The sequence below is a fragment of the Poecile atricapillus genome, chromosome W (genome assembly GCF_030490865.1).
Source record: "Poecile atricapillus isolate bPoeAtr1 chromosome W, bPoeAtr1.hap1, whole genome shotgun sequence".
Classification (NCBI taxonomy): domain Eukaryota; kingdom Metazoa; phylum Chordata; class Aves; order Passeriformes; family Paridae; genus Poecile; species Poecile atricapillus.
The window spans coordinates 95865072-95878964 of record NC_081288.1 but is presented as its reverse complement, the minus strand read 5'-3'; the positions used below and the strand labels follow the sequence as shown (position 1 = coordinate 95878964).

The window sequence follows — 13893 nt, the reverse complement described above, 5'->3', positions numbered from 1 at the left end:
GCTCTCTTCTCTCCTCTTGGCCTCACCCCTGTCTCAGCTCCCCTCTCCCCGTCTTACCTCTTCCCTCTTTCCCTCTCTTACCCTCTTGGCTTTTCCCCTCATCTCCCTCTCTTGTCACCCCCCTCTCTCATAAGCCTCCCTAGTTTCCCCCGCTCTCCCTCTGTTGCTCTTATGCCCTCCTTCCCTTTTTCCAACCTCTCCTCCCCTGCTCTGCCCGCTCTCTCCCTCCTCCCCCAGACCACATGGACGCCGAGGCTGGTGGCGGACACAGGTCTCCCCTCTTTTTACCCTTATAATAAATTGCTTATACTTGAACAGCTTGACCCTGGAGAAGTCTCTCACCGGGAGCGAGCGTTTTTACACGGCAATAACATCTCACAATGAGATGACGTAATTTTATCAGTCTTGCAGTGACTGACTCAATGGCCCATTAACAGAAGATATCTTCCTGGAGAGAGGATGGGTTGTGGAAGAGATAAAGAACACTGCCCCACCTGGTTTTAACAGATGGTAATAGAATACATACTATTGGTTACATCTTGCATTGCAAACCAAGACAGAATCAAAACAAAACAAATATAGAACTAATAAAATTATATATGTCCACGTGTTGTACAGCTTAAGTCTATGACTTATTACTATATATATATATATGTATATATATATAAAGACTGATTACAAGAATTAAAGCAGGTTTCAAAGGAAAGATCCAGGCATACACAAAGGTAACACAAGGCAAATTTTTTTAGCAGTCATTATTAAAAGCAATTTAGAAAAAAAAAATTACCGTTTTTCACAGCTCATGAAGCCCTAAACATTTCATACTAAGCATCAACAGCATGATATGCCTCCACTAAAATCAGAATCCACTAAATCCAGATACCTGTCTGTGGAGGAAGCCCAGTCCTCTGACAGGCTTCCTCCCTGGAGATCTGTTCCCTAAGATAAGACAAAACTACTTAGTCATGGTGACTAAGCTGTGGACCTCTTCCTGCTTCAGGACCCCATGTTATCTTCGTGTTAACTATTGGTCATTTTATCCTGGTCTCAGACCATTGGTCCCTTTCCCAATTCTCCCCTTCCCTATAAAAACCTCAGCTTTTGCCCAGTTCAGTGGAAGATCATCACTGGCCTCCTTCACTGAAGCCTGCAAATAAAAGACTCCGCAGAACGCTACACGGTCTCCTGTCTCTTGTCTACACATTGGCTGGGGTAACCCATGAGCAGAGCTAGGCTGATCTGAGCTGATCACAGAGGCAAAATCACTCCTAAAAAGAGTTGATCACGTGAAGCCTCAGACCGCTCCTAAGGGTTACCCCGGCTGGAAGCTGCCCGAGACTCCCTGGATGGCCGTCTTTCTGGGACCCCTATCTGGGATAGTTGGTGGTAGAGCTGGGGGTCGGACAGGGCCCCAGTCCCAGCCCCAACAAGTAGCGCTTAGAACAGTCCAAGCTAGACCCTAGTAAGTAGCTGGGTCCCGGGAAAGAGCGCCGTCCCACAGAAGCAGAGTTTTGGGACTGAATGACCATCGGATTGTCACTCCTCCAAAGACATCCTCTGCGTTCTAACAGAGGGTATCTGAAGAGGCAGTTCTAAGACACTGACATTCACCACCTGAGAGAAGAAACCCTGAGGATTAGAACAAAAGTCGACCATCCACCCCAGCTGACTTTTATTTTGACCCGACCAGCTGAGATTCGTAAATTAATTCAGCCTTTTTCTGCACACTTCCTTGTTTTCTCTGTGTCTTTTTGCTTTTTTTTCTCTTTTTTTTCTGATGGGTTTGGACCTGGACTACCAGTATGGGGTTAAAGCTACAAAAGTTTCAACGATCCCATACTGAGGGAGACCTATATTCTCAAATTCTACAAATACTATCTGCTAGCATTTTTTTCCTTCTCTAAAGGAAATCTTTCTAAAAGGAACCTCAAAACATCTCTCCACTGGATTTGTAAGCATTTTCCTGACTTTAACGGGGACTCTATCTGTCTCAACTCTTTCTGGCACAGTATAGGTGTAGAAGCTAGGGCCCGGCGGACGGAAGATATCAGGATGTAACAGAAAGATAGTAACCCCCCTCCTCTTTAGTGTATGGTAATGACTCCTGTAATTAGCCAATAGCACCTAGCTGTGATGAAAGCAGATGGGAGTAACAGTGTGGACCTAGGCTATAAAATGTCAAATTCTCCAGCAATAAATGCCATTTCTGCCATCCATCACATTGATGCTTGTGTGCAGGTTTGGACCGAGTGGCCAGGGGAGGCCACCGTGCTGCACTTGAACCAGGGAGTCTGCCTTGCTAAGGCAACATTTGGTGCCGAAACCTGGGAACCAAATTCGAAAAGCGGGATTCAAACCCAGAAAGCGAGGATTGCCTGGAAAACGGGAGCAGCGGCCAGGACGGCTGGACCAGTCCTGGCGAGGGAGACGTCCCTGAGACCAGAAGGAAGATGGAAGCCTTGATAAAGGTTGTATCTGAATTACATAAACAGTGGGGAATAGATTGTAAGTCTAGAGATTTTACACTTGCTATCGCAAGGCTTTTGCATATTGGGGTCATAGACCAACTAGTGGAAATTCTCCACCCTGAGGTGTGGGAGAAATGTACCAGAGCCCTCGCTAATGAAACCATGGATTCGGGCAGTGGGAAACATCTTAAGTCATGGGGGAAGGTCGTCAAGGCTTTACAAAAAGCTAGACAAGAGCAAGAGACCTGGAGGGCGGCAAGAAACTGTCTGTTGGCCACCCCGAAACTGGGGGTTGGAGCGGCTACTCAGACATCACAGCCTACAGACGAGAGCGGCTCGGCTGAGCCGAAGGGGACACAAGAGGGCGACACGTCCCCTCAATCCCTGAATCCTGATCTGCTCTCAAAGGGACAACAGAGAGTAGAAGATTTTTGGAGAAAGTTAACAGAAGAAGCCAGGGGTGCTGCATGAAAAGCCCGGGGGGAACCACCACCCCAGGTGCCTCAAAATGGCACTGAGCAAAAAGACATAGAGCAGGAAAGGAATATCCTTAGTGAGAACAAAGAAAAAGCACTGGCATTGAGGGATGAACATAGTCGGGGGGATGGAAAAGATAAGGAATGTGAGGAAGAAGGAGAAACTGAAGCGAAAGAGATAAGATGTGGGGGAGGTGTACAGAGGGAGAGGGAAAGGAATGTAAGAGAGGGGGGAGAGAGGGGGAGCTGAGAGGGGAAAAGGAACGGAGGGTGGAGTGAAGGGCGGAGTGAAAGGTGGGGTGAAGGGCGGAGTGAAAGGTGGAGTGAAAGGTGGAGTGAAGGGCGGAGTGAAAGGTGGAGTGAAAGGTGGAGTGAAGGGCGGAGTGAAAGGTGGGGAGAACCAGGTGGGAGGGAACAGCCCACCCACAGGGGTGGTAGGCGGGGCCAGAGCCCAACAAAAAGGCATGCGATACCCGAAATAGTCAGCCAGTCGAGCTCTGACTCTGACCGAGATACTAGTGAAGGCGAATGGTCAGAGACTGAGTCCTTAGAAGAGGAAACAATAAAGATAAACAAGAATATTCCCCTCCACATTAAAAAAGAACTGAGAGAGGATACCCCTCTCACAGACTGGGGACAGATAAAAGCCGCATGTGCTAGCTGGGTCCCCCCAGCTGCACTAGCATTCCCAGTTCGGGTGTCTGATGGGGGACAGAGAGTTTACTCACCAATAAATCCTAAAGAAGTTAAAATGATTGTTAAAGCAATTTCAGAAAAAGGGCTTAATTCTGCCATGGTCACTTCCCTTATTGATGGTCTTTTTGGAGGTGACGATCTGCTCCCTTTTGATATAAAACACACTTGCAGATTGATTTTTGATGGGGCAGGGATGATTGTTTTTAAACAAGATTGGGAAGACAACTGTGCCAGACAACTAGCCCAGGTAACTGGGGCAGATCATCCGCTACACGGCTCCAGCCTGCAGCGGCTGATGGGCACAGACCCAACAATGATTACCCCTCAGGCGCAGGCCTAGGGTATGCGGGCCCACGAAGTTATGACAACCACTCGTGCGGCCAGAGAAGCTATCCGCACAGCCTCTAGAGTTATTGCTAAGCCATCACCATGGTCTACCATGAAGCAAAACGAAAGTGAGAGCTTTGCACAATTTGTAGACCGCCTTCAGGCAGCTATTGACTCCTCTGCCCTGCCCTCAGAGGCAAAAGGCCCAGTCATAGCAGACTGCTTACGTCAACAATGCAATTCGACAACCAAGGAAATCCTCCGATCATTACCAGCAGGGTCAAATATCACAGACATGATTAAGCATGTCGCGAGGGAGGAACAGCTAGCCCAAATCCAAACTGCAGTCTGCACAGCAATCGCTAACGCGATGGTGTGCTTTAAATGCGGCCAGGCAGGTCACGTTGTTGCAAATTGCCCCAAAGGGGGGGGGGGGGGGCCCTAGAAGTGCCCACCTCACAGCAAAACCGATTTAAAGGGCCATGCTGGGCTTGTGGGAAAAAGGGGCACCTTGCCAGAGAATGCAGATCTAAGGCTCAGGGAAACGGGAGGGGGAGAGGGCAGCAGGGTCACACACAGTCCTCTCCCACTTGGGATGTGAGGTGGCCCAGCTACGCCAATCCTGCAAGGAGCGAGGTGCTCCCAAATCCATTACCCCCCCGAGAGGCAACCACTTTTATGACTCAGCCGATTACTCAGCCAACCTTGCCTTATCTGCCACAGGGGCAGCAGGAATCACACTTGGGGGACAAGACCCCAATGTGGCCCTGACAGTAAGGTGTGACAACCTGCTGGTGGTATGGGGGATCTGCACCCTTTATGACACCCCAGGTGATCAAAGTATCCCCTCTGGGTCTATCAGTGTTCCTTTTCTAATTGATACAGGGGCAGATGTCACAGTCATTCCAGAGACAAATTGGCCTCCGCTCTGGAAACTAGAGGATGCCCCCATGGTAGGCGGGGTTGGAGGGCTGTCACGGGCTCAGAGAAGCACGCAGCTAATAGCCATTACACTCCACACAGAAAAAGGGCCAGAGAAAACTATTGCCCTCTTCCCGTATGTCATGACAGGAATCCCAGGCCTGCTAGGGAGAGACGCCCTAGCTTTGCTAAAAGCCAGGGTGACAAATTTACCCTAAGGGCCACTGCCGCATACCCGCTGCCACCAATCAGGCTTTCTTGGAAATCATCCGACCCAGTGTGGGTCAAGCAGTGGCCCCTGTCTAAGCCTCGATTAGACATCCTTCTTGAGTTAGTTAACCGTGAATTACAACAAGGTCACATAGAGCCATCTACTAGCCCGTGGAATACTCCTGTTTTCGTAATCCCTAAGTGATCCAGAGAAGGGTTTCGCCTCCTCCACGATTTGCGTGAAGTAAATAAGAAAATTCAACCCATGGGGCCTGTTCAAACACTGTTACCTATGAACTCTATGGTGCCAGAGGGCCAACCCTGTGCTGTTCTTGATATCAAAGACTGTTTCTTTTCTATACCCTTACATGAAGAAGACAAAGAGCAATTTGCTTTTTCAGTGGTGTTTCCAAACAGCCAGCGCCCCAACCTACGCTTCCAGTGGAAAGTGCTGCCTCAGGGGATGGTCAACTCACCTACAATCTGTCAAATCACAGTCAATCGAGCGCTAGCACCGATCCGTCATAGCAACTCGACTGCTACCATCATCCAGTACATGGACGACATCCTGATTGCCGCACCCTCGGGAGGTCAGGTAGACCAGTTAGTGTCAACAATCACAGAGACTCTAAAAACGAATGGCTTTGAAATCGCGAGTGCAAAAATAAAAAAGGGGCCGTGTGTAACTTTTTTGGGGGTGGGGATCACAGGCTCTTACATATCCCCTCCCCAGATAAAGATCCGTCGGGACATCAAAACGCTCCATGACATGCAGCAGCTGGTGGGATCCCTGCAATGGCTCCAAAACATCGTCTTAATTCCACCCGAGAAGATGGCCTCCCTGTATGATCACCTGAGAGGGAAAAATCCATGGGAACACAAAGCCTTGACAGCAGAAGCAATGGACTCTCTTGACTTTATCGAACAACAGGTATCTTTAAGTTTCCTCGCCAGGTGGAAGCCCCAGGTACCACTCGATCTGTATGTGCATTTCAAAAAGGGAGGGGGAGTAAAAGCACTGGCTCAAGGCCCCCCAGAAAAAGCTCACCCAATACAGTGGATAGTCCTGGGAAAGCAGACACGTGCATTTTCCCCAGGAGCTGAGTATCTCAGCAGCCTCATTATGAAAGGCAGAAAACTTGCCCTGAGACACCTCGGCATTGAACCAGCCAAAATATTCCTGCCTTTCCGCAAGCAACTCTCTACACAGTCAACAGTGATGTCGGAATACCTGGCGACAGCCCTGGTCGGATTCGGCGGAGAGATTCAGTATTCTGCAAAGCCCCCTTGGACTCAGATGCTAGCTGTTGTCGACATGGACCTCCCATAAAAGGTCATAGACCGGCCCCAGCCAGGACCAACAGTCTTCACAGATGCATCCTCAACAACCTCCACTGCGGCTGCAGTGTGGCAATTGGAGGACGAGTGGCACTGCGTCAAAGTGACTGATCGTACACTCTCAGTCCAGCAACTGGAAGTAGCAGCCGTGGTACTGGCATGCGGACTGTTCCAAACAGAGCATCTTAACATTGTAACTGATTCAATGTTTGTAGCCAAGCTTTGCCTGGCTATGTCAGGACCCGGAATATCGACATCCACAGCAGCCCTAATGCTAGAAGAAGCGCTCTCCTCTCGAAAAGGTACCATATCAGACAGCCACAACCCGATCAAAGGGTTCTTCCAGGTCGGAAACGACAAAGCAGATGCTGCCGCAAAAGGATTGTGGACTGTTGCTATATTTTATATATTAGTAAAGGCCTGTATGCACAAACCAGCCTTTGAACTAAGTCGTAATATTAAGGGCTAAAGTCCTTGAAACCTTCATGCAGAAGAGAGAGTAAAGCAAAACAATATCCCTGTGTGTAAGAGAAAAAATGTAAACTGTGTGTGTTAGCCAATAGTAGCTCGTTCTGCTCGCAGACCCTGTAGAACCCTATAAAGGTGTGCTAAAGATAGAAATAAACTGGCATTCACGATTACTTCTGTGAAGACTGGTGAACAGCTCGGGGGTCTTCTCAATATTTGGCGCCCGAACAGGGACACCCTGCAGGCAGGGGGGCTTCAGTGGATCCACACACGGTGGGACGGAGCCTTGGACCGAGGTTGGTGGAGCGGATCTGAGTGCAGATAGATGCTGCCTTGGATCGGTACCAGATAGGCGGCTTGCGAATCAACGGGGGTGAGTCGCTGGGGGAGTCCGAAGGCAGGGGCGTGGTAGAAGGGTCGCACCCTTCCCCCCTGCCGCCGAGCCGCTAACATGGATGTGGAATTTGTAGCGGCAGATAAACTGCTTCTCTGCATCCTCGTTAAACGAGGCGGAGCAGCCAGGGAAAAGGACCTGAATATGCTCATTATATGGGCTAATTGTCTTGAGCATTTGCAGTGCTCACTGCTTCTTGCGGGGCAAGAACGGACTGATAAATCGGCTCTGATATGGGAAACGGCAATTACGGAAAAGAGCAAGGACACTGTGTTTCTCGGTCGAACCTTAAAAAACAGAAAAGTGAGATATGCTGAGGATGTGAGCCCTGTAATTCTACCTGCGTCACAGCGGCAGATGCCTTTACCTCCCACTGCTGGGCAAGCTCTCCTATCTATATTGCCCATGGAGAGAGGGAGGGAGAGTTAGGGAAAAGAAAATAATGAGAAAAAAGTTCCACAGGGAACGCTGAAACAACGAACAGAATCTGTTCAGTTATGGCAGGATGTGATACATCCAGAACTATTTGCTTCATTTTTGGAGTCATTTTTAACATTGCTATCTTATTTAAGTTCCATCTTTACCACCCTGGAAGAAAAGAAGCCAGATTTAGACTGGTTTCCACCCGAACCAGGAAGATATGAGGGAGCGAGGTGTGCGCAGAGAACAAAGCCACCCTGGGGGTAGAAGCAGCGCAAGAAAAGTTCCAAGGCCACTCTGAACAATTACAGAAACAACTGAGCAGAAACAGGTGGCTCAGACAGCTTCAAAGAGAGACAAACTAGTCAAAAAATCTCAAACTATATGGTATCTAGTTCAAAATTCATCCTTGCAATTAGAAGCTGATAAGCTGCCATGATCGCTGTTGTTAGCACCTGGCCGTGAGAGACTTTTCGTGTAAAATCGCCTGCTTTTGCAAAATCATGCCCTTTTCCTCTATCGGCAAACAACAAGAGAGATTGAGAGAAAAAACTGCATTTGTTAAAGTTAACTTTGTGAGGCTTTTTTTTTTTCTTTCTCTCCATTTTTCCTCGCTGCGAGAGTATGTAGAGAATGTGAAGAAAGATAAGAGCAGAGCTGCAGCAGCGGCGGGGCGGGCGGTCGACCCCCCCGCTCCCTCTCTGGGGGGGGGGCACTGGGATGGTGCCTGGTTTGTTGCAGGGTCGTGATTTATTGGGTTTTCAAAATGTTTTTATATATCATTGTAGAGTTAATTTTGTGTTTTAAGTAATTATGAGTTTATGCAATTGCAGTTTTTAGAGTTTTACTAGAGAAATTATTGTGGTTCTTTGAAAGTTAAGAAAAGAAAAAAAAAAAAAAAGTGTTTAAGGTGAATACTAACAGAAGTTGCCTTGCAATAATTGGTTTTAGAACCCAAGGTTAAAATATGGTGTGATTTATAGCTTCTAGGAAAACCTTCTTCCAATTAATGTTATCTACAGAAGAGATTTGTGGTTTAAAAAATAATTAGTCAAGAGAATTTTACTGTATAAAACAAAGTTAAGTTAAAGTATATATTATCCATTTGCTCGTTTTTTCCACAATTTTAACAGTGAATCCATGTTATTGTTATATTGTGTTTAAAAGGTATATATTAAACTTTTAGTTGCTTTTTTGTAGTAACAGAATAAGATTAAGTTATGTTTTCATTTAATATAGATTAAGTGTTAATAGAATTAAGGATAGTCAAGTTTTATAATGTTTAGGCTTGAATGCTTTTAAGTTAAGTTTTCTAACTTAGATATTCTTTTAAGGTTAAGTTTGTTATTTCCTTTTGTCATATATAATTATTGTTGAGTTTAGATATTGTTTGATTGAAATTGTTTTATGTTTTCTTGGAGACACTTGTTTAAACTGCAAAGTATAGTTGTTTTCCTAGAGAGAGGAGGACGGCCACAGCTGAGACAGCTGTGATGGAGCACTGGTGAACACCTGCTTGTGGATAGAAGTGAATGCAGTCTGTGACACCCTTGACTTCATTGGGAGTTCTATTGGTTGTTGCAATCTCTGCAGTTTTGTTTGTCATAGCTTTCTTATTTTTCAGTGTTTCCAGAATTTTAAGAAGATGTACCATTGCTGAGGATCAGCTGCCATGGGGGAGGCTCCAGATTAAACCAACTGCTGCATGGTTTAATTGGTCTGGTACCTGAGGCTCCTGATCATTTGCTTTGTACAAATGCATTTTAACAGTTTGCTATGCTGTAAGCATCTCATAGCTGCTACTATTGAGAACCTTGTTTTAGAAATGAGTTAAGAGGCATCTTTCCAGTTTAAAGTAAGGCCCTGGCCAAGCCTTGACTTTACCTGGATAGAATGTTTGCCAACAGATCCAGATATTTTCTGTCCCAAATCAGTATTTGAGTCACCTTTTGACTCAGCAATTTGACCCTATTAATATGACAGCTGGATCAATTTTGAAGTGGGCTTGGAGAATCATTTCCGGAGGTGATTACCCAATCCTTCACTGATTTTTTGTTTCTGTTTGTTTGCTAACTATGGGATGCTAGTGCAGTGTTTTAGTAATTAATAGCAGTTTTATATTATATATGTTATTAATAATGTTTAAGATTTAATTGATTTTTAACTAGTATAAGTTCTTATTAATTGTGTATATGGTTTTGTGTTGATGTTGTTGCTTATAACAGAAGCACATCTCATTTTTTTTTTTTTTTAAGAAAAACGGGGGAAAATGGATGTCCTAAAAGCATTTAATTAGTATAATTTATTAACTTCAAGGAGAGAAGTGTCTGTGTTTTGTTGGCAGGTTCAGAAAGGTCACCTGTTCATCTGACCAGACTGTGTGCCTCTGAACACACGAGATCCAGTGAACAGAGATGTCATCACACAGCCTTGGTACTCCAGACATGGATCAGAAGTGGACCTGTCAGGACACAGTTGTGTCTGAACACTATACAGACAGTTGCCAACAGAACTTTTATGTTGTTATTATGATGTTGTGTCTCTACCAATTTTCAGGTATCCTTTGTTTTAAGATTTAGAAGGATCTGAAGAACAACTTGAACATCAAAGCCCTCAGTCACCGATCAACTGCCAGCTGACATCATGGGAGCAGTGAATGTTCCAGGACTGAATCGTGCTGGAGAAATTCTGTAGAAGATCTAAAAAGTGTAGAGACTCCATTTAATTGTATATAAGGCAAATTGTAGTTGTGTGTTTACCCTTTCAGCAAATTGCTTTCACGCTTAGACTACATATATACCAGAGCACGTGTGTTAAAAGTAGTTAGACAATAGTTTAAGTGTTTAGCTTGTGTAGTAATTGTTATGTTAGTATAAAGTATAAGTATTCCCTCTTCAAGAGGTAGTGTAAGCATCTTTGAAAGTTCATTTAACGATTGAAGTTCTAGCTGTGAGTTTGCAAATATGGTGTTATTTACATGGTAAAATGCTTATGGTAATTGTGTTGTGTATAGTCATGACCAACTGTCTGCTAACTAACATCCAAAAGCGACAGAACATATGGGTCACTCTAGCACATTGAACTGGCCAAAGGTCAATGTGTTTGAGCCTAGCCACACCTGGAGATCCTTTCGCACCTGTCTCATAGGAGTCCCTGAATGGGATCCTCCGGCATTTAAAAGTTTAATTAGTAATGAGACTCGACTGAATCGATTGGCAGTGTTGCAAGAGTGCAGTCACACTGCTGGCTTCACATTAAGACAACTTGAAGCCTGTTAGCAAGCAAAAATTACCAAAGTTCTTAATGTTACAACCCTCAGAAGAATTGGATTTGTTATGTTCCACCAATACCTCGGGTGGATGGATAATGTTTGAACCCCCGACAAAAAGTCATTCTAACAAAGTAATACAGCACTGGGTTGCAGTCAACCCTATAGCTGATCTCGTTACTACCATTGAAAGTAAAGCCTTTATTCGTGGTGCAATCTCACAGGACAATTACCAAAGCGATTACCTAGTTCCATATTCCTAATCTGTGGAGATAGAGCATGGAATTAGATTCCTGCTAATCCACATGGAAGACCCTGTTATCTTGGGAAACTCACTTTGTTCCACCCAAGCTTACATCAATTGTTGAATATAGCTAGCAAAATGAAGAACATCAAACAGTCAAAGCGAAGCCTGAATGAATTAAAGTTTAGCAACTCTAAAAAGGCTCGCTTGTTAGACTAAGGAAGAATTGAACTTAACATCCACAATGTTAAGTGAGCTTTCAGCCGATGTGAGTAGTGTGTATCATGCAGTATTATGAAATCAAGTTGCAATTGACCTTTTGCTCTTAGCACAAGGACATGGTTGTGGAGAGTTTGAAGGCATGTGCTGCTTGGATCTTGCTGATCATTCAGCTTCCATTCATGAGCAACTACAACAGCTACAGGATGGGTTACATGCCCTGAAAGAAGATAGTGATCCCATTGGAAGTTGGTTCGCCAGCTGGGGCATCACTAGATGGTTGAGGTCTCTTATGCTAGAAGGGGGACGGACTTTACTTATAATGTTAATTGGGATGACAGTCTAAGTTGTATGTTATCTTATCCAAAGCCTGGTTTGTGCAAAAAGAGAAAGAGGGATTTGTTGCTATATTTTATATATTAGTAAAGGCCTGTATGCACAAACCAGCCTTTGAACTAAGTCGTAATATTAAGGGCTAAAGTCCTTGAAACCTTCATGCAGAAGAGAGAGTAAAGCAAAACAATATCCCTGTGTGTAAGAGAAAAAATGTAAACTGTGTGTGTTAGCCAATAGTAGCTCGTTCTGCTCGCAGACCCTGTAGAACCCTATAAAGGTGTGCTAAAGATAGAAATAAACTGGCATTCACGATTACTTCTGTGAAGACTGGTGAACAGCTCGGGGGTCTTCTCAATAGTGGACTCTACAAGAAGCTCGTCAGCTACACGAAACCCTGCACATTGGAGCCAAAACACTAGCAAAGAGATGTGAAATCTCAGTTGCTGATGCAAAACATGTAGTAGCTTCATGCCCCCACTGCCAAAAGGCACCGCTGTGGTCCTGTGAAATCAACCCCAGAGGCCTAAAAGCCTCAGAGATATGGCAAACAGACTACATTGTGCCAGCTGTTGAAACCCCGAGCATGGCTTGCAGTAACAGTGGATACATACAGCGGAATAATTGTAGCCACGCAGCACCTGAAAACCAACTCCAAAGCAACTATCCAGCATTGGCTAACAGCCATGGCTTGGCTCGGCATCCCTAAGCAAATCAAAACAGACAATGGTGCAAGTTTTATCTCAAAGCCGAGCCAGGAATTCGCCTCCAAATGGGGTATCACTCTAGTGCAAGGCATCCCGTACAATAGCACAGGACAAGCCATCGTTGAGCAAGCAAACCAGACCTTGAAAGCCAAGCTAGAAGTGTTAGCAAAAACAGAAGGCTTTAACAATTCCATTCCCCAGGCAGACCAGGCATGCTTGCTAGCAACTGCACTGTTAGCACTGAACCAATTCCCTAGGAGAGATGAAACAGTCCCTCCCAAAAACACTGGGCCACTCGAGCTTTAGAAGAGGGCCCGCAGGTCATAATCAAAAATGAGTTAGGAGGGTGGGAGCAAGGTTGGAGATTAGTACTCACAGGGCGAGGGTACGCAGCAGTTAAAAGAGATGGTAAAGTGGTGTCCACTTAAGTCAATAAAACCAGACCTTCAAAATAAGACTGACAAAAATTCTGAAGTTTTGTTTGCAGGACTGGATCATTGGGCGCCTGCGTGATGCATATGCTCCAGTGCCAGAAGGAGGCGATGAACCACCAGATAACCTGAAGACGCCCAAAACTCCTGAGCCTGTGAAACCCAAGCGACAACGACTTCTGTGTGTAATCTAACTTTTAGGGCTTGTTAGCAGCGAGCAGGTTAGTGCAGAACATAACCCCCATCAACCATTCAGGTGGATCCTAGGCCGTGCCTCGAACGAGGTGATTAAAGAGGTAGTCACAGCAGGCACCCCAAGGTTCTTTGTGCTCATCTGAGACATTTTCCCTAGCATAGCAACTCATAACATCCACCCTCGCTTTGAGCTGTACCAGTCATACTGGTGCCCAGCCACCAACCCAGGCAAAGACTACTGCCACCAACTAGGGTATTGGTTTTGTGGCTATTGGGGGTGCAAAACAATAGTCCTGAGTAACAGGTGGGCACCACCAAAAGCAGACGAGTTTCTGCAAGTAACCTGGGGTCCGGCAGGCTGTATGCATCCCAGTTTCAACTCCATAGGGTAAGTGTTTTATGGCTTTTATGATGACCAATCTAAAGTCTGTCATCAAATGATCATGCAGGTCCTGCAGCCAGCAGATGTGGGCTGGACCACTAGAAGAATGTGGTCGGTATTCTTGCACAACCCTGGCAAAGATCCCGGTGAAGTAGTACAAATTATCCGAATCCCACTCCTGACACCTGAAGCAATTGGCCCCAACCTTGTAGTACAGGCTGAGAACCCACGATCTAATAGTCTGTACCCGCTGCATAAGCGAGAAGCTTCTCCCCAAAGATCTGAAGCCACTGCTTTCGATTCGCTCTATCGAATGCTAGAGCGATAGATTTTTACCTCTAAATCAATCCAACCCCAATGCCACAGAATCCTGCTGGCTGTGCTATGACACACAGC

At 45.6% G+C, this 13893-nt stretch overlaps 2 protein-coding genes across 2 annotated transcripts in view; one reads left to right on the top strand and one right to left on the bottom strand.

The window, feature by feature from the left end:
• The window catches only part of LOC131591643 (keratinocyte proline-rich protein-like), a 223730-nt gene that overhangs the window by 34306 nt on the left and 175531 nt on the right, over nt 1–13893 (top strand). The window lies entirely within an intron of this gene.
• LOC131591634 (F-BAR domain only protein 2-like) overlaps nt 1–13893 on the bottom strand; it is a 354200-nt gene that overhangs the window by 279708 nt on the left and 60599 nt on the right. The window lies entirely within an intron of this gene.